General features: G+C 35.1%; 1 protein-coding gene across 2 annotated transcripts in view; it reads right to left on the bottom strand.

Annotated features, from left to right (window-relative positions):
- WDR79 (Telomerase Cajal body protein 1 homolog) overlaps positions 1-21,003 on the bottom strand; it is an 83,744-nt gene extending 62,741 nt beyond the window's left edge. For both annotated transcript variants that reach the window (XM_089093814.1, XM_089093813.1), the window contains exon 1: positions 20,965-21,003. The gene's annotated coding sequence lies outside the window, so the exon portion shown is untranslated. The remainder of the gene's footprint in view (positions 1-20,964) is intronic.
- Positions 21,004-22,854: the final 1,851 nt, after the last annotated feature.

Raw genomic sequence — 22,854 nt, 5'->3', positions numbered from 1 at the left:
TCAACGAAAAAAATCCAAAATGAACTTTGAAACATCAAGAGAATGTAAAAGTGACAATGTAAACCACGACAAAACACTACTGAAATATTCCAACTCTTACATTTCAATAAAAAAAAATCAAAAATGAACTTTGAAACATCAAAAGAATGTAACAGTGACAATGTAAACCACGACAAAACACTACTGAAACATTCCAACTTTTTCATTACAATGTAAATTGAGATGTAATATTTCAGTTGGAATATTTCAGTAGTGTTTTGTAGTGGTTTACCTTGTCACTGTTACATTCTATTGATGTTTCAAAGTTCATTTTGGATTTTTTTCGTTGAAATGTCAGAGTTGGAATATTTCAGTAGTGTTTTGCCGTGATTTACCTTGTCACTGTGACATTCCAATGATGCTTCAAAGTTCATTTTGGATTTCTTTCGTTGAAATGTAAGAGTTGGAATATTTCACTAGTGTTTTGTCATGGTTTACCTTGTCACTGTTACATTCTCTTGATGTTTCAAAGTTCATTTTGGATTTCAGTCGTTGAAATGTAATTTTTCAGTTGGAATATTTCAGTAGTGTTTTGTAGTGGTTTACCTTGTCACTGTTACATTCTCTTGATGCTTCAAAGTTCATTTTGAATTTTTTTTCGTTGAAATGTAAGAGTTGGATTATTTCAGTAGTGTTTTGCCGTGATTTACCTTGTCACTGTTACATTCTCATGATGCTTCAAAGTTCATTTTGGATTTCTTTCGTTGAAATGTAAGAGATGGAATATTTCAGTAGTGTTTTGTCATGGTTTACCTTGTCACTGTTACATTCTCTTGATGTTTCAAAGTTCATTTTGCATTTCATTCGTTGAAATGTAAGAGTTGAAATATTTCAGTAGTGTTTTGTCATGGTTTACCTTGTCACTGTTACATTCTGAAGATGTTTCAAAGTTCAAATTGGATTTCTTTCGTTGAAATGTAAGAGTTGGGATATTTCAGTAGTGTTTTGTTGTGGTTTACCTAGTCACTCTTACATTTTCTTAATGTTTGAAAGTTCATTCTGGACTTTTTTTTATTGAAATGTAAGAGTTGGAATATTTCAGTAGTGTTTTGTCATGGTTTACATTGTCACTGTTACATTCTCTTGATGTTTCGAATTTCATTTTGGGTTGTTTTTTCATTGAAGTGTAAGAGTTGGAATATTTCAGTATTATTTTGTCATGGTTTACCTTGTCACTCTTACTATTACATTCTTTTGATGTTTCAAAGTTCATTTTGGATTTCCTTTGTTGAAATGTAAGAGTTGGAATATTACAGTAGTGTTTTTTCGTGGTTTACCTTCTTACTATTACATTCTGAAGATGTTTCAAAGTTAATTTTGGATTTCTTTAGTTGAAATGTAATAGTTGGAATATTTCAGTAGTTTTTTGTCATGGTTTACTTTGTCACTGTTACATTCTCTTGATGTTTCAAAGTTCATTTTGGATTTCCTTTGTTGAAATGTAAGAGTTGTAATATTTCAGTAGTGTTTTGTCGTGGTTTACCTTGTCACTGTTACATTCTGAAGATGTTTCAAAGTTCATTTTGGATTTCTTTCGTTGAAATGTAAGAGTGAGAATATTTCTGTAGTGTTTCGTCATGGTTTACATTGTCACTGTTACATTCTCTTGATTTTTCAAAAGTTCATTTTGGATTTCCTTCGTTGAAATGTAAGAGTTGGAATATTTCAGTAGTGTTTTGTCATGGTTTACCTTCTCACTATTACATTCTCTTGATGTTCCAAAGTTCATTTTGGATTTCATTAGTTGAAATGTATGAATTGGAATATTTCAGTAGTGTTTTGTCGTGGTTTACCTAGTCACTCTTACATTCTTTTAATGTTTCAAAGTTCATTCTGGACTTTTTTTTTCGTTGAAATGTAAGAGTTAGAATATTTCAGTAGAGTTTTGTCGTGGTTTACCTTGTCACTGTTACATTTTCTTGATGTTTCAAAATTCATTTTGGATTTTTTTTTTCTTTTAATGTAAGAGTTGGAATATTTCAGTAGTGTTTTGTAGTGGTTTACCTTGTCACTGTTACATTCTATTGATGTTTCAAAGTTCATTTTGGATTTTTTTTTTTCGTTGAAATGTAAGAGTTGGAATATTTCAGTAGTGTTTTGTCGTGGTTTACATTGTCACTGTTACATTCTCTTGATGTTTCAAAGTTAATTTTGGATTTATTTTTTGTTGAAATGTAGGAGTTGGAATATTTCAGTAGTGTTTTCTCATGGTTCACCTTGTCACTGGTACATTCTCTTGATGTTTAAAAGTTCATTTTGGATTTTTTTTTCGTTGAAATGTAAGAGTTGGAATATTTCAGTGGTGTTTTTAATGTTTTACCATGTCGCTGTTACATTATCTTGATGTTTCAAAGTTCATTTTAGATTTTTTTACTTGAAATGTAAGAGTTGGAATATTTCAGTAGTGTTTCGTCGTGGTTTACATTGTCACTGTTACATTCTCATGATATTTCAAAGTTCATTTTAGATTTTTTTCGTTGAAATGTAAGAGTTGGAATATTTCAGTAGTGTTTTGTCATGGTCTACCTTCTCACTGTTACATTTTCTTGATGCTTCAAAGTTCATTTTGGATTTCATTCGTTGAAATGTAAGAGTTGGAATATTTCAGTAGTGCTTTGTCATGGTTTACCTTGTCACTGTTACACTCTGAAGATGTTTCAAACTTTATTTTGGATTTTTTTTGTTGAAATGTAAGAGTTGGAATATTTCAGTAGTGTTTTGTCATGGTTTACCTTGTAACTCTTACATTCTCTTGATGTTTCAAAGCTCATTCTGGATTTCATTCATGAATGTAAGAATTGGAATATTTCAATAGTGTTTTGTCATGGTTTACCTTCTCACTATTCCATTCTCTTGATGTTTCAAAGTTCATTTTGGGTTTCATTCGTTGAAACGTAAGAGTTGGAATATTTCAGTAGTGTTTTGTCATGGTTCACCGTGCCACTGTTACATTCTGAAGATGTTTCAGAGTTCATTTTGGATTTCCTTCGTTGAAATGTAAGTTGGAATATTTCAGTAGTGTTTTGTCGTGGTTTACCTTGTCACTCTTACATTCTCTTAATGTTTCAAAATTAATTCTGGACTTTTTTTCGTTGAAATGTAAGAGTTGGAATATTTCAGTAGTGTTTTGTCGTGGTTTACCTTGTCACTGTTACATTTTCTTGATGTTTCAAAGTTCATTCTGGATTTTTTTTTTCTTTGAAATGTAAGAGTTGGAATATTTCAGTAGTGTTTTGTAGTGGTTTACCTTCTCACTATTACATTCTCTTGATGTTTCAAAGTTCATTTTGGATTTCCTTCGTTGAAATATAAGAGTTGGAATATTTCAATAGTGTTTTGTCATGGTTTACCTTGTCAATGTTACATTCTGAAGATGTTTCAAAGTTCATTTTGGATTTCTTCGTTGAGATGTAAGAGTTGGAATATTTCAGTAGTGTTTTGTCATGGTTTACCTTGTCACTCTTACATTCTCTTAATGTTTCAAAGTTCATTTTGGACTTTATTTCATTGAAATGTAAGAGTTAGAATATTTCAGTAGTGCTTTGTCGTGGATAACCATGCCACTGTTACATTCTCTTGATGTTTCAAAGTTCATTTTGGATTTTTTTTTTTCGTTTAAAGTAAAATTTTTAATATTTCAGTATTGTATTTTCGTGGTTTGCCCTGTCACTGTTACATTCTCTTGTTATTTAAATGTTCGTTTTGGATTTCATTCGTTAAAATGTAAGAGTTAGCATATTGCAGTAGCGTTTTGTCATGGTTTAACTTGTCACTGTTACACTCTGAAGATGTTTCATACCTCATTTTGGATTTCTTTTGTTGAAATGTAAGAATTGGAATATTTCAGTAGTGTTTTGTCATGGTTTACCTTGTCCCTGTTACGTTCTTTTGATGTTTCAAAGTTCATTTTGGAAATTTTTTCTTGAAATGTAAGATTTGGAATATTTAAGTAGTATTTTGTCACGGTTTACCTTCACACTATTACATTCTCTTGATGATTCAAAGTTCATTTTGGATTTCATTCGTTGAAATATAAGAGTTGGAATATTTCAGTAGTGTTTTGTCATGGTTTACCTTCTTACTATTACATTCTCTTGATGTTTCAAAGGTCATTTTGGATTTCCTTTGTTGAAATGTAAGAGTTGGAATATTTCAGTAGTGTTTTGTCGTGGTTTACCTTGTCAATCTTACATTCTCTTAATGCTTCAAAATTCATTCTGGACTTTTTTTCGTTGAAATGTAAGAGTTGGAATATTTCAGTAGTGTTTTGAAGTGGTTTAGCTTGTCACCTTTACATTCTTTTGATGTTTCAAAGTTCATTTTGATTTCTTTCGTTGAAATGTAAGATTTGGAATATTTCAGTAGTGCTTTGTCATGGTTTACCTTCTCACTATTACATTCTCTGGATGTTTCAAAGTTCATTTTGGATTTCATTCGTTGAAATGTAAGAGTTGGAATATTTCAGTAGTGCTTTTTCATGGTTTACCTTGTCACTGTTACATTCTGAAGATGTTTCAAAGTTCATTTTGGATTTCATTCGTTGAAATGTAAGAGTTGGAATATTTCAGTAGTGTTTTGTCATGGTTTACCTTCTCACTATTACATTCTCTTGATGTTTCAAAGTTCATTTTGGATTTCATTTGTTGAAATGTAAGAGTTGGAATATCTCAGTAGTGTTTTGTCATGGTTTACCTTGTCGCTGTTACATTCTGAAGATGTTTCAAAGTTAATTTTGGATATCCTTCGTTGAAATGTAAGAGTTGGAATATTTCAGTAGTGTTTTGTCGCGGTTTAACTTGTCACTCTTACATTCTCTTAATGTTTCAAAGTTCATTCTGGACTTTGTTCTTGTTGAAATGTGTTTTGTCGTGGTTTACCTTGTCACTTTTACATTTTCTTGATGTTTCAAAGTTCATTTTGGATTTTTTTTTCTTTGAAATTTAAGAGTTGTTATATTTCAGTAGTTTTTTGTATTGGTTTACATTGTCACTGTTACATTATATTTATGTTTCAAAGTTCATTTTGGATTTTTTTTCATTGAAATGTAAGAGTTGGAATATTTCAGTAGTGTTTTGTCGTGGTTTACATTATCACTGTTACATTCTCTTGATGTTTCAATGTTCATTTTGGATTTTTTTTTATTGAAATGTAAGAGTTGGAATATTTCAGTAGTGTTTCGTCATGGTTTACCTTGTCACTGTTACATCTGAAGATGTTTCAAAGTTCATTTTGGATTTTTTGTTGAAATGTATGAGTTGGAATATTTCAGTAGTGTTTTGTCGTGGTTTACCTTGTCACTCTTACATTCTCTTAATGTTTCAAAGTTCATTTTGGACTTTTTTTCGTTGAAATGTAAGAGTTGGAGTATTTCAGTAGTGTTTTGTCGTGGATTACCTTGTCACTGTTACATTCTCTTAATGTTTCAAAATTCATTCTGGACTTTTTTTCGTTGAAATATAAGAGCTGGAATATTTCAGTAGTGTTTTGTAGTGGTTTACCTTCTTACTATTACATTCTCTTGATGTTTCAAAGTTCATTTTGGATTTCATTCTTTGAAATATATGAGTTGGAATATTTCAGTAGTGTTTAGTCATGGTTTACCGTATCACTGTTACATTCTGAAGATGTTTCAAAATTAATTTTGCATTTCTTTCTTTGAAAATGCAAGAGTTGGAATATTTTAGTAGTGTTTTGTCATGGTTTAGTCTCTGACTATTCCATTCTCTTGTTGTTTCAAAGTTCATTCTGGATTTCCTTTATTGCAATAAAAGAGTTGGTATATTTCAGTAGTGTTTTGTCATGGTTTACATTCTCACAGTTACATTCTCTTGATGTTTCAAAGTTCATTTTGGATTTTTTTTTCGTTGAAATGTAAAAGTTGGAATATTTCAGCAGTGTTTTTAATGGCTTACCACGCCGCTGTTACATACTCTTGATGTTTCAAAGTTCATTTCAGATTTTTTTCGTTGAAATGTAAGAGTTGGAATATTTCAGTAGTGTTTTATTGTGGTTTACCTTGTCACTGTTACATTCTCATGATATTTCAAAGTTCATTTTGGATTTTTTTTTTGTTAAAATGTAAGAGTTGGAATATTTCAGTAGTATTTTGCAGTGATTTACCATGCCACTGTTACCTTCTCTTGATATTTCAAAGTTCATATTGGATTTTTTTCGTTGAAATGTAAGACACCTGCTCAGACACAAAGTCATAGCGAGAGAGATATGCAAAAGTTGGGTTAATTTAGGTTCACTTAGAGTGGCGCGCCACTCAAACATTACAACGAAAAAAAAATCCAAAATGAACTTTGAAAAATCTTCAGAATGTAACAGTGACATGGTAAACCACAACAAAACACTATTGGAATATTCCAACTCTTACATTTCAAAATGAAGTTTGAAATATCTTCAGAATGTAACAGTGACTTGGTAAACCACGACAAAACACTGCTGAAATATTCCAACTCTTCCACTTCAACGAAAAAAAAATCCAAAATGAACTTTGAAACTTCTTCAGAATGTAACAGTGACAAGGTGAACCACAAAAAAACACTAGTGAAATATTCCAACTCTTACATTTCAACAAAAAAATCCAAAATAAACTTTGAAACATCAAGAGAATGTAACAATGACAAGGCAAACCACAAAAATACCCTACTGAAATATTCCAACTTTTACATTTCAATAAAAAAATCCAAAATGAACTTTGAAACATAAAGAAAATGTAACATTTACAATTTTAACCACGACGAAACACTACTGAAATATTCCAACTTTTAAATTTCAATGAAAAAAAATCCAAAATGAACTTTGAAACATCAAGAGAATGTAACAGTGACAATGTAAAGCACGACAAAACACTACTGAAATATTCGAACTCTTTCAATGAAAAAAAAATCCAAAATGAACTTTGAAACATCAAGAGAATGTAACAGTGACAAGATAAACCACGACAAAATACTACTGAAATATTCCAACTCTTACATTTCAATGAATAACATCCAAGATGAACTTTGAAAAATCAAGAGAATGTAGAGAATGTTGAAAAGTATTGCTTGGTGTTCGGGTATGCAAAAAGCCGTAAGGTAAAGTTGTGTGTGAAAAGGAGGAGCACTTCAACTTGTAAAATGGGTTTAAGAGGGATATTAAGAAAAGAAATTGTTCTGAAAAATATAATAAAGCCTTTGAAAAGTATTTCATGGTGTTGGGGTATGCAAAAAGCCGTAAGGTAAAGTTTTGTGTGAAAAAGGACGAGTACATCAAGTTGTAAAATGGGTATAGGAGGGGCATTACGAAATGATATTGTTCTGAAGAGATATAATAAAGTCTTTTGAATATTATTGCTTGGTGTTGGGTGTTCAAAAAGCAGTAAAGCAACGCTGTGTATGAAAATAATGAGAACTTCAGGGTGTAAAATTGAATTAGGAGGGACATTAAGAAAAGAACTTGTTCTGAGAAGATATAATAAAGCCCTTTTAGATGTGGGGGCCCTTCTGTGTCTCAAGTGCTAAAAAAATATTGAAAAAATGGGGGGAGGGGGCCCTTTGGGGGCTCGGGGGGAGTGGGCCCTTTGGGGGCTCGGGGGGAGGGGGGCCTTTGGGGTTTGGGTAGTGGACCTTACAACACTGTTCAAATGGAACTTGTGTATTATAATGACCACAGGCTTTCACCCCAAATCATCCTTTAAAACGTCTCAAACTGTTTTGCCCAAAAATCCCTCATAATGTCAATTAATATTTTTCGCCCACAAAATTCACTAAAATTTATTTATGCATATTCCTTTATTTTACCATCCTTGCGCTGTAAGATTTTAAATTCACTGAAAATGATTTCCAACGTAAAATGTTTCAATCTTTCCTGATCTTGCACGAATTTCTGGAAAAATCTAAGCTGTTCCTAGTTACATTATTATGGCTTCGATAGAATATTAATATTTATCTCTCAGACCTAAAGACTAGAGAAGCCATATTTAAAAATAAATATCAATTTATCCCTCCGACCTAAGGACCTGAGAAGCCATATTTAAAAATGAAATCCCCTCATGATAGAATTCCCCGCCGTTTATGCAAATCAATTTCTCAGAAATCTAGTTCCCCTTCGTGGATCAATACACTTAGAAACATCCCGTGATTGACCTTGAAAGAGGTGTCATTGACCCGTTAGTGGATCAATAATCCATGAATAAATTATGTACTGATCGGACTGGTACCTGATTCCCTACAATTAAATAAAAAAAGTTCTTTAACTGAAAGTAAGGAGCAACATCAAAACTTAAAACGAACAGAAAATATTACGTATATGATTGGGTTCACCCCCTAGTCAATACCTCGCTCTTTAAGCCAAAGATTTTTTAGTACTTTCATAAGAGCTATTTATTCTAATTAACGGCCTTTGTGATTAAGAGGTCATTTTTAAAGACTTAGAACAAAATTCGAACCTTAGCTTAAAGAGCAAGGTATTTTAATATACGTATTAAAAATCTATGAATATAGAAGTTCGTTGTGTAAGTTAATTCACAAGTTACGTATATTTATTTCTAATAAAAACGTTCGTAAATAAAATTAAACAACTTTCGAGAAAGCCATTTAGCCAAATAAAAGTAAAATTTATATGTAGATTTTATTCTAACGATTCATTTACAGTGAGCCAATATCAAAACCTGCCGTAATTCAAAAAAGTTCAAAACTCACATAAAAAAAAGCTTTTTTAACTGAAAGTAAGGAGCGACATTAAAACTTAAAACGAACAGAAATTATTCCGTATGTGAAAGGGGTTATCCCCTCCTCAACGCCTCGCTCTTTATGCTAAAGGTTTAATTTCTCACAACTCTATTTTTTTAAACAATAAAAAACATTATAGTAAATAGAGAGGCGTTGCGGAGGGGGCAGCCCCTTTCATAAACGGAATAATTTCTGTTCGTTTTAAGTTTTAACATCGTTCCTTACTTTCAGTTAAAAAAACTTTTTTTTTATTTAATTGCTGAACCGAGCTGAGGCAATGAATAGATACTATTGGGACAGCGGATTGGAGACAGTGGGCATCCGTGAACAAGTGCTAAATTGAGAATGGAATTTGGGAATTTGGGGGCGCCCACCCGCCGAGAGTCTCCGGCAAGTGACCCAAAAATCTGTGAAAAATTGAAATTTTCTCAGAATGTGAGGCTGAGCTTAGGGGAGTATTTTCAGCGGGGAGGGGGGGGTATATTCTGGCGGGGTATTTTCAGCGGGGGAGTATTTTCCGGGGGGGGGGGGTATTTTCCACGGGGGGGGGGGTATTTTCTGTGGGGGGAGGGTATTTTCCGGGGGTTATTTTGCGAGGGGTGTTCGCCAGGGAGGTAAACGCCGGCCACCTCGAAAAACATGGACTAGATACGTCCGGGAAAAAGACAGACCTTGAAGCACGAGTGAAATTATTGGCTGCCAAGCTACGAACAGATGGTGACGATGGGAGAGGGCAGGCAACTCCTCCCAGAAATTTGACGGATAAACAATTATTTTTATCCCCTAAATCTACCCGGAAAGAACCTGCAGCTAAGAAAAGTCTCGAACCAATACTTTTAGACGGCGGAGGCGACTGCTCTACAGATCCAGATTTTTCTCTGGTAGAGTTGATGTCGTTCAGGTCGAACCGTTCATGTGCAGACCTGATATTTACTCTACGGCTACTGACGGAAGAAAGCAGAGAATGGCGCTCCAAAATCTATATGATATTTATCGATTTTGAGAAGAAATTTGACTTAGTAGACCGCCAAAGTATGTGGAAGATCCTACTGCATTACGGAATCCCTGAAAAGATAGTTTCGCTGATCGTTGCGTATTATGAAGATAGCGAGTGCTGTGTAAAGACAACAGATGGCTAAAAAAGTTTCTTCCGCATTCTGTCAGGAGTTAAGCAAGGTTGCGTCTTGTCACCGCTACTTTTCGTAATAGTCATCGATTACATACTGCGAAGTACAAGCAAACAGGGAATCCAGCTGAATCCAGAAACACGCCTCGGTGACGTAGACTCGCTGACGACATTGCCGTCCTAGAATCATGCAAGCAAAGACTCCAAGAACTCCTTGACAAAGTGAGGGAGAGAGGTGGCCAGGTCGGCCTGAAAATAAATAATGAGAAAGCAAAATGCATGGCTACCACAGATTCACCCCTGAGCATCACTTGCGGAGACCAACACATTGAGCAAGTCGTCCATTTCAAATACTTGAGAAGCAAAATAGAAAGCACCAGATCGACCACAAAAGAAGTTTTCACAAGAATCGACCAAGCCAATGAGGCCTTCAATAGATTACGGAAGGTATGGCAGTCCCAAAGCTTCTCTATATGGCTAAAGCTACGACTCTTCAATAGCAATGTTATGCCAGTGCTGCTTTATGCAGCTGAAACCTGGCACCTGAGCCAGGAACAAGAGAGAAGAATACTTGCTTTCGAAAACATATGTCTCAGAAGAATTCTCAACATCCGTTGGCAGCAGAGAATAACAAACCAATCCATCTGTGACAAGACTGGCCAGCCTCTTGTGACATACGGTATATCATAAGAGTCCACCGATGGAGATACCTAGGCCATGTACTACATATGGACAATCTCCGACTACCAAATGCAGCGCTCCATTGGCAGCCATCGGGTCCATGCCGCAGGGGCAGACCTAGAAGCACCCTGCGTCAAAAGTACCAGACAGATCTCCATAACCTGCACACATCAATCAAACCTCAGTGGGAGGACATACTTGCAGCAGCAAACCTGTGGTAAGATTGGTGGCTCCTTCTTGATGCCCTGAGTGACTCTGGAGGCACAGGCGGATCTAAGGTCTAAAGTAAGAGTTGATGCAGCTCCGCCTTGCTATGGTCGAAAAGGACAAAATCATTCAGCTTCAACAAAAGCAAATAGATTTATTGCTTAACCTTGTGGGACCTGAGCTGAAAGAGGATGTTGCCAACCAGCTTAAACAACAAAGCGTTTCTAAACGAAGTCTCTCACAGTTTACTAGTCAACCACACACAGAACAGAAAGAGAAAAGGACGATTTGCAAATATTTTGGTCACGGAAAATGCAACAAAGCTAAAGCTTGTACTTATGTTCATCCTTGCAAGTTTTATGCAGCTAATAAGTGCAAGAGTCAGAACTGCAAGTTTGATCACCCAAACCTGTGCAAGCATGGTTCGTTATACCAGTGCCCTAACAAATTGAAATGCAATTTTGTCCACACCCCGCAACAGGAACTGTCTCCAAAGCAGCAACCAGCGAGGTCTCCAAATACCAACTATCCTAGGCGTTTCCCGCTGAATAAACATAAAAGACCGGTTTCTAACGAGAGAGGTATTTCCCCTTTGTATTTAATGTGTCCTAGCCGAAATGCTACTCCTTCTTTCTTCTCAGGTAAGGGCCAAGTTGTTCAGCCCAGTTCTCCCTCCCAACTGGAGTATGGCGAGCCACTAGCCATCTCTTGGGGTCCCTGCAGCCCCCTCACCTGTTGTCCCAACAACTTCTAACAATTTGGCAAACTTCCAGCATTTTTCGGCAATCTACACCAGGTAGATAAAAAGAAAGAAATAGCTAATTCCTACGAACTCCCCTCTTTTCTCCTTGGTCTCTAAGCAATAAAGTGACAGAACTTTCAACAAGACTAAATGACAATAGAATTGATATTTGCTGCATAACAGAGACGTGGTCTGCCAATGAATTTAACGCCCAGACAAATAATTATTATTTTCTCGTCAAGAGTAGGTGAAACAAGGAAGGTGCTGTCGTCACACATGGATGAGGAGTAGGTATGTACATTCGAAACAATATACCGCATCAGATACATGAAGGCTCTCGGACTACCGACTACGAGCTGTTGTGGGTAATACTGAGACTAAAAATTCTTCCCTGTAAGTTTTCCTTGATTGTAGTTTGAGTACTCTATTTTCCGCCACGGTCGAGTTACAGGCAGGAGCTCATAGCCCATCTACAAGCATGTCTAGATGAGATTAAATTGAGACACCCAAACAGTTCTGTGGTTCTTAGGGGTGACTTCGATGACCTAATACCCAGCTGGATTGAACAATCACTAAGCTTGAAGCAAGTTGTTTGTGAAAAGACAACTCAAAAGTCTGTCATTGATCTCATCTTCACAGATATTTCCAATAGTGATCCAGTGACGTTGCTGAGTCTTGGTAAAAGTACACATTTCTGTGTGCACTGGTGTCCCAGGGAGGAAAAGAGAATGGGAACCAAACGAATTTTTTAAGCCAGCCTCTGACTGAGTCTGGAAAAGAGCTATTCACTAAATGGGCCATTTCAAAAAACTGGAAAAATTTGTATAAAAACTGCAATGTCAATGACATGTATAGAATATTTTCCACTGAAATATGGATAGCTTATGATGTATATTTTCCAGAGAAGAGTCACAGTAAATTCAGCTGACAAGCCCTGGGTTAACTTACGCCTGAAAAGGCTGATACGCAAACACAACAGGCTCCACAAAAGGGGGAAGATAGGTGAAGCTTCCAAGCTGAGAAATCAAGTGGTCTATGAATGTAGATTTGCAGAGAAGTCCTACAGTTCAAAAACGAACAAGCTCATGACCACAAACCCAGCCGGTTACTATAAAGGAATACGGCTTCTCACTGGCTCATCTGTAAGGCAAAGTGTAAGTGTATATGACGAATCTGGGAATAAGCTCAATGCAAACGCTATTAATATGTTCATTTGTTTCAGGCGCTCTTCATATGACATTTCTTTTAGTCCAGGGAGTTTTTTGGCGGCACATCTCTGCACGTTTTCGATTTTGATAGCATCACCAATGTATGAGGGGCCCAGACTATGTTTCCATACTCAATGGTTGGTTGCACAAGGGCTTTGTAGAGTCTGGTGAAGGTTTTAGTGTCTAAATGCCTGAAAGACCGCCTGATTAGACTAACAAGCCTGCTTGCCTTATTTGCAATGAGATCTGTGTGTTGGTGGAATTTTAGCCCCAAGTCTATAAAGATCCCCATGTCTCTTTCACAATCAGTGTGTGATATGACTGAGACAGTGTTTGTTCTTGCTAATGTGAGGGTGTCATCACTGTTTATTGGCTTGGGTCAAATCCATAATGTCTTGCACTTTGTAGCATTGAAGCTTAATCCTAGGCTCTCAAGCTTGCTATTCAACATTTTTTGCTCTGCAGGATGGTTATATCTTATTGTTTTGCCACTGGCATGAAAAGCTTTGTGTCATCTGCAAAGAGCTTGATGCAGCTGGTGATACCTTCAGCTATGTTATTTATGCAGAGGATGAATAGTAGTGGCCCTATTATGCTCCCCTGGACAATGCCACTTGCTACACTAGCTTCTGATGACAATGTGTCTTCCAATTTAACAATCTGGCTATGGTCAAGTAGAAAGGAAGATAACCACAAAATCATCTACTCACTTATACCAAAGGTATGAAGTCATGAGAGCAGGGGGCTATGGAGGACTTGTCAAAAGCCTTTTCTATGTCAAACAGAACCATCAGTACACTCAAGCCACTTTCCAGGGCTGCTGTCCACTCTCGTCCAAAACTTCCAAGAGCTGACTAGTGCAGTTGCTTCTTGGCATGAAGCTAAACTCTTCTGCACTAATCAGTTGATTCTCTAATACAAAATTCATAATCTTGTTGCATACTAATTTTTCCATAATCTTGGAGAGCTGGGAAGTTAGGCTTATTGGCTAGTAGTTGGAGGCACTGCATTTGTCCCCCTTCCTATGTATGGGCACAACATTAGCTTGTTTCCATTTAGCTGAGACTATACCACGCTGTAGGGATGTATCAAACTGTTGAGTAAGTGGCTCTGCAAGTTCCTCAGCAGCAATCTTCAGCCACCTGGCTGCTATACCGTTGGGTCTGGGTGATTTATTGGGATCCTTTTTCCTGAGTAGTTTGAGCACATCACCTTGCCTAGCTTAGGTATCCACCATCTAGGGTCGATTCGTTTGACTTACAGGGTTGCGAGTAGTAGTGCTGGCTTCTGGGGATTTGGTAGTGTATATTGAGCTGAAGAACTGGCTCAGTACTTCTTCTTTTTCAGCTGGGGTGGTGGCTTCATTGCCATTCTCTTGCTTCAGGTCAGGGATTCCAGTTCTACTAGTGAGCTTTTTGTTGATGTGTTTCCAAAAAAATTTTGGATCAGTTTTTGCCTTGCCGGGAACATACTGTTCCTGCTCCTTTTCAACTTTTCTGGATTCACTGCAGACTTTATTGCTAGCTTGTTGGTATGCTTTTTCGTTCTCCTTGCTCCTGAATTTTCTTAACTTCTTTAACTTCCTTTGTTTAATGTTAATCAGTTGCTTCATATTGGGGTCTAATTTTGGTAGAGTTTTGGGGACTGTTTTCTCACTAGTGACTGAGCAGCAAGTAGATGCTTTTTTGATGATGTCACTGACTAGTTGTAGCTGATTGTTTACATCATCATCAAGCTTCATGCATTCCCAGTCCACACTTTGCATCATGCTCTTATACTTAGCTGCATCTAACCTGGTTATGGTCTTCTTTGTATATTTGTTTGGCTTTGTGGAGTTTAGTCTAATCTCTGCTGATATGCTGCAGTGGTTCCCAGGGGTGCTGAGACTACTATTTCAATAATTGTCTCAGGCTGGTTGGCTAGGAACAAACCAAGAATATTTTCTTTTTGCCATCTCTTGAATGTGTTGGCTCTTGGAGTAATTGGGACAGGTGGCACTCATTTAGCACATCTTTAAAAAGATGGGTGTCTACATCTGCAGCAGTCCATGTTAATTCTGGCAGATTAAAGTCACCCACAATGTACACTGCTTGTTCCAGGATTTCTGCTTGCCTGGTCAATTCTGCTCTTATTTCCTCAATGGCAAGTTTCTTTCTGTCAGCCCTTCCAGATGGTGAGTGGTAGACACAACACACTGAAAAACTATCACTATGTTGACAGTAACAAATTCAGCACTGGATATGGTTGATGGTGTACTGAGCATGATTCCACAAAGAGATATTTGACTGTGTATATGGCAAAACCCCTGCTGGTTGCTTTGGGATTACTTATCAGGTTGTAGCTGTCTATCTGGATCTCACATTGCTCAATTGGTTTTTGGGGTTTACTTCAATAATAGAAATTATGTCAGGACACAATCTTGCTATGGTTAGCTTAAGCTCTGTCGTTTTGGGAAGCAACTGGTCAGCATTACAATAATACAGCTTGAAGTTACTACTATTTACATGTGGCCTTGAGGCTTTGTCTGTTAAATTTTTCCAAAGCAGAATTTTTCCAACCCCGTCAATACCTCTAGGGAAGGGTTTATTCAAGTTTCTTGTTTGCTCCTGCTTGGGCTTGCTGCCAGGGATTGTCTGTTTTTTGCTTGGTTGCTGTTTTTTACCCTGTCAGAGCCTATATGGTTTCTAGTTGTTTCAACAGTGTCTCTGCTGCTTCGTTTTCTTAACTTTTGGGGAATGTCATTTCTAAAGTATACTTCAATCTGCTTATGCTTTTTGTATGATTTCTGAACTATCTGCTTTTTTAGTAAGAGTTGGGAATTATCAACCTGGATGAGAAGAGGGGTTCAGCATGTGGTTGTGTTGCCTGGTGGTCTTTAGCCTAACAGCCTTTACAATCTTCAGTTTAGGCAATCCAAGATCATTCACAATAATATGTTCTACATTTTTGTGGTAAGGTGCAATTTTTTCTTCAGTAGACTGTGATGCAGGTTCCTCCAAGTTTTGAACTACAATGTTAAATTTTCTTTTCTCTTTTGCAGTATTAATGAACAGGTACTTACTTATGACAGATTCAAGTTGTTGCTGTTGGTTGGGTTCTGGCCTCAACTGTTTGCAGGTGCTTGTTTAACTCTAGGTAGGCTGAGTCAACATACTCTTGCATTTGGGAATGTGTTACCCTCTCTGCCAGTTCTTGTCTAATTTCAGAGATTTCATCTTTGACACTTTTGATTAAGGCATATCATGACACAAGACCCAAATGTAGATTCAGCATTGCATGTAGTAAACTAGCAAGCTCTCTTATGCAGTTGCAGCAGCAGGGTCTTACTCCTATTGTTGCAGGTGATATGAACAGTAACCTAGGCTATTTGAAATCAACTGTCCCAATTTTAAGCTTTGCTTAATGAACCCATGTTGACTGAAGGAAGGGATCTTGAATCCACCTTTAATTATATGAATTTAACATATATACATAATAGTGGCTTAAAACTAAACCTTGCCTTCATACTTAAACCTAAATTGATTGTAGCTTCCTCTTGCTTACATGTAGATTATTCCATCAGTGCTCCTGACCACTTTTCTGTCTCAAATAATCTTGAAATCCTGCAATGCCCTAGTAGTGTTCTAATGAATAGTAAAAGCTGTTTGGGGAAGTAGAATAGGAATACAATCTAAAATAGAAGTCCCTAATTACCTTCTCCAGGCTGGATTTGACCAAGATGAGAAAGAAAAGCAAATTTCACTAAATATATATATATTGCACCAAAATTGTGCATGTCCTGGCACTTGCTGAGGCTACTGCCATGCCTAGGCAAAAGGTATGAATGGGTACCAAGGCTCCAAGATGGAATCAGAATACTGAGCTTGTTGAGGTCAGTTGTGTCTCTATCTTTCAGAATAAACTGTGGTATGATAATGGCAAGCCAAGGTCTGGTGCTATTAATTAAATATGTCTGTTTGCTCAGTGAAAATTTGCAGAGTCCACAAACGCATAGGTCACATATTATAGAAGAAAAAGTGCTTGCTCAGAAAACAATCCTAGTGAAATTTGGAATCTTGTATGCAATAAGTAGCCTGATAAGTCTGGCAACCCATTGCTGCTTAGGTCCTCTGAGGAAGATTGGATTGAATCATCTGAGTTCTATAACCATGGCCTAAATAAGCCATGGTTACGTACCATAACCATGGCCTAAATAAGTATGTTGTGGTACATTTCTGTAATTTGTATGAGAAATTGAAAGTAAAACCTCTGTCTTACATGGAAGGAAAACCTCTGATCTTGTTATTTCTGTAGAAAGGGAGATTTACCAGGGAGCCCCTTCTTCACCTCCTTTATATGAAAATTGCGTAATTGTGGCCTAAAGAGTAATAGAGCCAAATTTTATGTATCTAGGAGTTGATGTGTTGGTTTTGAATTTTATAGATGATATGTTTAATTTAAGCTGGTCTTTTACTGCAGCAGAAGAGAATTTCACAATGCCTAGGAAGACATATGCAGAAATTGTACTAGTTATACTTTACTTTACACTTATCATTCTATGTTAAGTGTGAAGTTAAGTATTCCTGATCTATATCTGGCTAAACAGAAAAGAATTCTGAAGTTTCAGCATAGTTTAGTTAAGGAAAAACCCTTAAACATTTTTCTTTACAAGTGTATTTTCCTTTATTAATAGGAACATAAAAAAAAATTTAGAAGTGTCTTTATATTGTTCCTATTTGAATTATAGAATAGCATATATACTGACCGTAATATGTTCATGCAACAGTTGATGAACAATTTTTTCACCATGAAAATGCCTTTAATGAATCCTCTATGCTATAGACTAACTTATTGCATTCTAATTTTTTTATTTTTCCTCTGGTCTTCTTCATGCAGGAATACAGCCAGCAGAGGAAGGTCTTAATCACTGCTCCACTTTGATTTATTTCTTTCCATATAATTTTTGGTAAATTTTTTGTGGTTCATATTATTGACTTATGAATAAAGTAAACATACCACTTGATGCCTTCTTTTATGCTCTTTCCAAATATAATAATAATTTTTTTGGAAATGAATTTTATCCTCAACCCTATATATACTAATTCAGGGTATATATTTGCACATTAGGGGGGGGGGCGTAATTTTATTTATGATGTAAATGAGAGGCAAGTTTAAACTATCCTCCCCCCCCCCTAACGTGCAAATATATATGCTGAATTGGTATATATATAGGGGTGGGGGTAAAGTTCATTTCTGACAAAAATGATTATTATATTTGGAAAGAGCATAAAAAGGCATTGAGTGGTATTTTTACTGGGACTCCACCCTTTGACTATTAGAAAAGTTTAGTTTATAAGCTTATATAGAATGGTACTATCCAATCTCCTTATAATTAAAAATATAAAATATTTGAAAGTTTTTTTTTCAAATTTAATTATCACTATTGTTAGTATTGTGTTACAACTTCTGTCTCTCTCCCTGTCTCCCTCTTAATGGGAGATATAATTTGAGTTATATATTGGGCTTTGAAGCCAGAGATTTTTAATATTAATTCCCAGGATAATTAGTCTTATCATACCTGGTCCCAAAAGTGAGATTGAATTTGTCAAAGCTTAGAGGGTTATTCCTCCTGTCTGTTAAAGAAAATGGATGCATATTTGAAGTTTTGTTCATTTTTATCTTGCATTTAATGGACATAAATTGTGTATGTTCTTTCATTGATCTGTCTTTGTTTCTTTACTGGAGGAATATTTATGTCTCATTTTTAGAATTTTTAATTATTGTTTTGGTAAAATTCTACTTTAGCTGCTTTTGACTATCTTTGAAAGGGGTTATGTTATGAAAATGAAACTTTCAGGGATGGGTCAATGGCTAAAGTATGTCCTGGGAAGGTATTTTGAAATACCTACCTCCACTCCTCCTTCTGGAGGGTCCTGACCTTTAACAATCTGTGTGTTACAAAGTGAAACCTTGCAAAATAGATCTTCTGCCTGAATGAAGTACAATATAAATGTTTTCATCTTCATAACTATGCTCAAACCTAATTTATAAGGTTTTAAAGATATGTAAATACATTTCCTAAATTTTGAAAAAAAAACATAAATTTGCCAACTAGTTGACTAATAACTTCTCCCCAGCAAAACTTTCATTTTTCAACTAGTTGACTAATAACTTCTCCCCAGCAACACTTAAATTTGCCAACTAGTTGAAAATAAATGTTGCCCCAGCAAAACTTTCCTTTTCCAACTAGTTGACTACTAACTTCTCCCCAGCAAAACTTTCATTTTCCAACTAGTTGACTAATAACTTCTCCCCAGCAAAACTTAATTTTGCAAACTAGCTGGAAAAAACATTGTCCCAGTTGTACTTCATTTAAGCAGATGATCTATTTTGCAAGGTTTCACTTTTATAACACATAGATTTTTAAAGGTCATCAAAGGCGAGGGCCCTCCAGAGGGAGAAGGAGTGGAGATAAATACTTCAAAATACCTTCCCGGGACATACTTTAGCCCATAGACCCATCACTGAAAGTTTCATTTTCCTAACATAACCCCTTTCCAAGATAGTCAAAAGTAGCTAAAGTAGAATTTTACCAGAACATACACAATTTATGTCCATTAAATGCAAGATAGAAATGAACAAAACTTCAAATGTGCATCTGTTTTCTTTAACAGACAGGAGGAATAACCCTCCAAGCTTTGACAAATTCAATCTCACTTTTGCAACCAGGTATTATAAGACTAATTATCCTGGGAATTAATAAAAAAATCTCTGGCTTCAAAGCCCAATATATAACTCAAATTATATCTCCCATTAAGAGGGAGGCAGGGAGAGAGACAGAAGTTGTAAAACAATAGAAACAATAGTGATAATTAAATTTGAAAAAAAAACTATTTTATTAACATGTTTTATGCTATTCAAAATAAATTCTAACTATTATTAGTCTACTAGTTGGAAAATGAATTTTTTTCTTGGGCAATGTTTGTTTCCAGCTAGTTGGCAAAATTAAGTGTTGCTGGGGAGAAGTTATAAGTCAACTAGTTGGAAAAGGTAAGTTTTACTGAGGCAACATTTATTGACAACTAGTTGGCAAATTTGAGTGTTGCTGGGGATAAGTCATAAGTCAACTAGTTGGAAAATGAAAGTTTTGCAGGGGAGACGATATTAGTCAACTAGTTTGCAAATTTAGATTTTTCCTAGGTATACAGATGGACCAAATTTTCTAAGTAGATGACTAAAATGTTTTTAATTATAAGGAGATTGGATAGTACCATTCTATATAAGCTTATAAACTAATTTTTTCTAATAGTCAAAGAGTGGATATCCATTTTTACTTTATTCATAAGTCAATAATATGAACAATGAAAAATTTAACAAATTTTCCATTCCTTAGATTAGATCTGTGCTGTGAACCAAAAAATAAACCAAATCCTTTGAGGAACAAGCCCAAAATATACTGGACAATGTTTTCCCCAATCTGATAGAGCTGTTGCCTTCTGACATTACCCTTTGCGTTAGTTGCACACAACATTTCATTACTCAACTTGGGTATTAGCTTCCATATGGGGGTAAATATATACCAAATCATATTATTGAGTTAGGAATAAAGTGAATACACCATTTGATGCCTTTTTTATGCTGATTATGAACATAATAATCATTTCTATCAGAAATGAATTTCCCCCCCCTATATATGCCAATTCAGGGTATATATTTATACATTAAAGGAGGGGGGGCAAATTTTGTTTCTGATGTAAATGGGAAGTAAGTTTAAACTTTATCCCCACCCCCTAATGTAGAAATATATACCCTGAATTGGCATATAAAGGGGGGGGGTCTAAAATTCATTTCCAATAGAAATGATTATTATATTTGTAATCAGCATAAAAAAAAGGCATAAAATGGTGTATTCACTTTATTCCTATCTCAATAATATGATTTGGTATATATTTACCCATTTGGGGCTGTGAGAACAACTTTAAAAATCTTAAAATAGACCTAGCCTACTTATTAATATCACTCATAGGCTAAAAGCATGTCACTTTACCCATAGACCTAATACCTCCTACCTCCTGCTGATGCATAACTATATAGCCTATATCAGCCTATTGTGCATGCATTTTGCCATACCATACTCTTTTGCTTCAACATAATAGGCTAGACAAAAATTGAATCAATTTTGACAAAATCAATAAACAGAAAATGCATTGGAAACATAATTTAGGTTATATTTGCATGTTTGAGGGTCAATCCTTGATTCCTTACATAGTAATAACATCTAATATAAAGCCACATGTTTTTGAAGTTCGAAAACTCTTCTATACCCACCAGAGTTGCCGTGCTGACCTGGAAGAATTTACTAAATCAGAGAGGAAAATTTTACTGGATCGCATGTGATTTTACTAAATACTAAAAAAAATATTTTGTATCGATGAAGCATCGATTTTTACTATAAAAGGATAATCAAAACGATTTTCACAAGCTTTTTTCCTTTTTTTCTCTTTCCTTTCCTTTTCATAGTATGATTGAAAATTCAGGAAACCAAGTAGAAATGTACTATTATATATATATATATATATATATATATATATAATATATATATATATATATATATATATATATATATATATCATATATATATATAATAGTACATTTCTACTTGCTTTTAATTTCTCTAAGCAGGCTCCTTTTTCCTCAATAAAAATTTTCAAACTGTGGAGATTCACCTAATCACCTTGGGTGGTTGGCTTTTGCTTTGATTCCAATTGATTCCCAATCATCAGAAATCCAAGTGTCATTATAGCTTCATTTTTAGTTGGTAAGATTTGATACACAGAACTCTGATTTTGTCGATCTTTAGGTGCCGGAAGTGAAGTGTCTGTTTATGAAAATAGATGATTGCTTGTCTGTCTCTGAGACAGACAAGCAAAATTGTAGATTGTAAAACAGGCAAGCAAAAATTGTAAATTGTCATAACCCTATGTTTACGATAATTTTTTTCCTTGAATTCATGGAAAATAAAAAAAAAAGTTTTGTTTTACTATAAATCATGACTTTTTACTAGTTTTTACTAGATTTCGGGAAATATACTAGATCCTCTAAATTTACTAGATTTTTTTTTGCTAGATCTAGTAAAATCCTACTGACGGTGGCAACCCTGATACCCACACACTGTGTTTCCTTTAGCAACAATTATAAAATAATTTCTTAGGTCCAAAATCCTAAAAAAAAATTACGCATAGGTCTAAAAATTTCGACATATTTCTGACAAGCGTCAACTGATGATTCTCCTTCCTGTTTTTCCTTCAAATAATCGTAACTTTTGTAGGATTTGTATTCTCCTGGGAGTAATTGACAATCTCGTCATTAATTTTACTTGTTTTTTCAAGTGGTGCTAGAGTTATGTGTTCCGTCATTCCATTGCAGTTTTGATTTGTCTTCTAATCGCAGATTTGTTTTGGACATCCTTTTGTTTGCAATGTCATTTGTGATCAGTTGTAATGCTCGTTGTCACTTATCTTATAAGTACACGCTACATTTTTGTTCATCACTACCTCAGAAATTTTTTCCATGCCTTTTGCTTCAGCTAGTCAAGTTCAACCGTCTTATTGTAAAATTTCACATACGTCATAGATACCAAAAATGATACAATCACCCTCGAGTACAATTATGTAAGTTGCTCTTTAAATGCATACGAGTGTGATGTCATTCACATGAAACAAGTTTCTTCTAGAATTAAGGCTCTAAAAGAATTTTCCTAAAGTCAGCACCTATCTAGATTGATTTTTCAGACAAGAGAACGTCAGTGTACCGGTTTTCAAAAAAAAACATTGAAGTTTTTTTTTGAAAAGAAATAAAGACATATATACACACAATTATTGCCCGGTTAAATTAAAATATAATATATATATATATATATATATATATATATATATATATATATATATATATATATATATATATATATATATATATATATTATTATTATTATTATTTATTGGAAAACCCGTCATACAAAAAAAGGAAAAGACGGAGCAATAAGCAACACAACAAAAAAAAACAATACACATAAACTTAGGAGTTATACATGTGGTTTGTATTGACGAACGCTGGAGCTAAGATCTAAATCAGTACTTAAAACAAATAACACAAAAC

Source organism: Artemia sp. Qi Xiang Cuo, chromosome 9, assembly GCF_049724085.1.
Source record: "Artemia sp. Qi Xiang Cuo chromosome 9, ASM4972408v1, whole genome shotgun sequence".
NCBI classification, from domain to species: Eukaryota; Metazoa; Arthropoda; class Branchiopoda; order Anostraca; family Artemiidae; genus Artemia; species Artemia sp. Qi Xiang Cuo.
The sequence above is the reverse complement of the archived record's forward strand: the minus strand, read 5'-3'. Positions and strand labels throughout refer to the sequence as shown.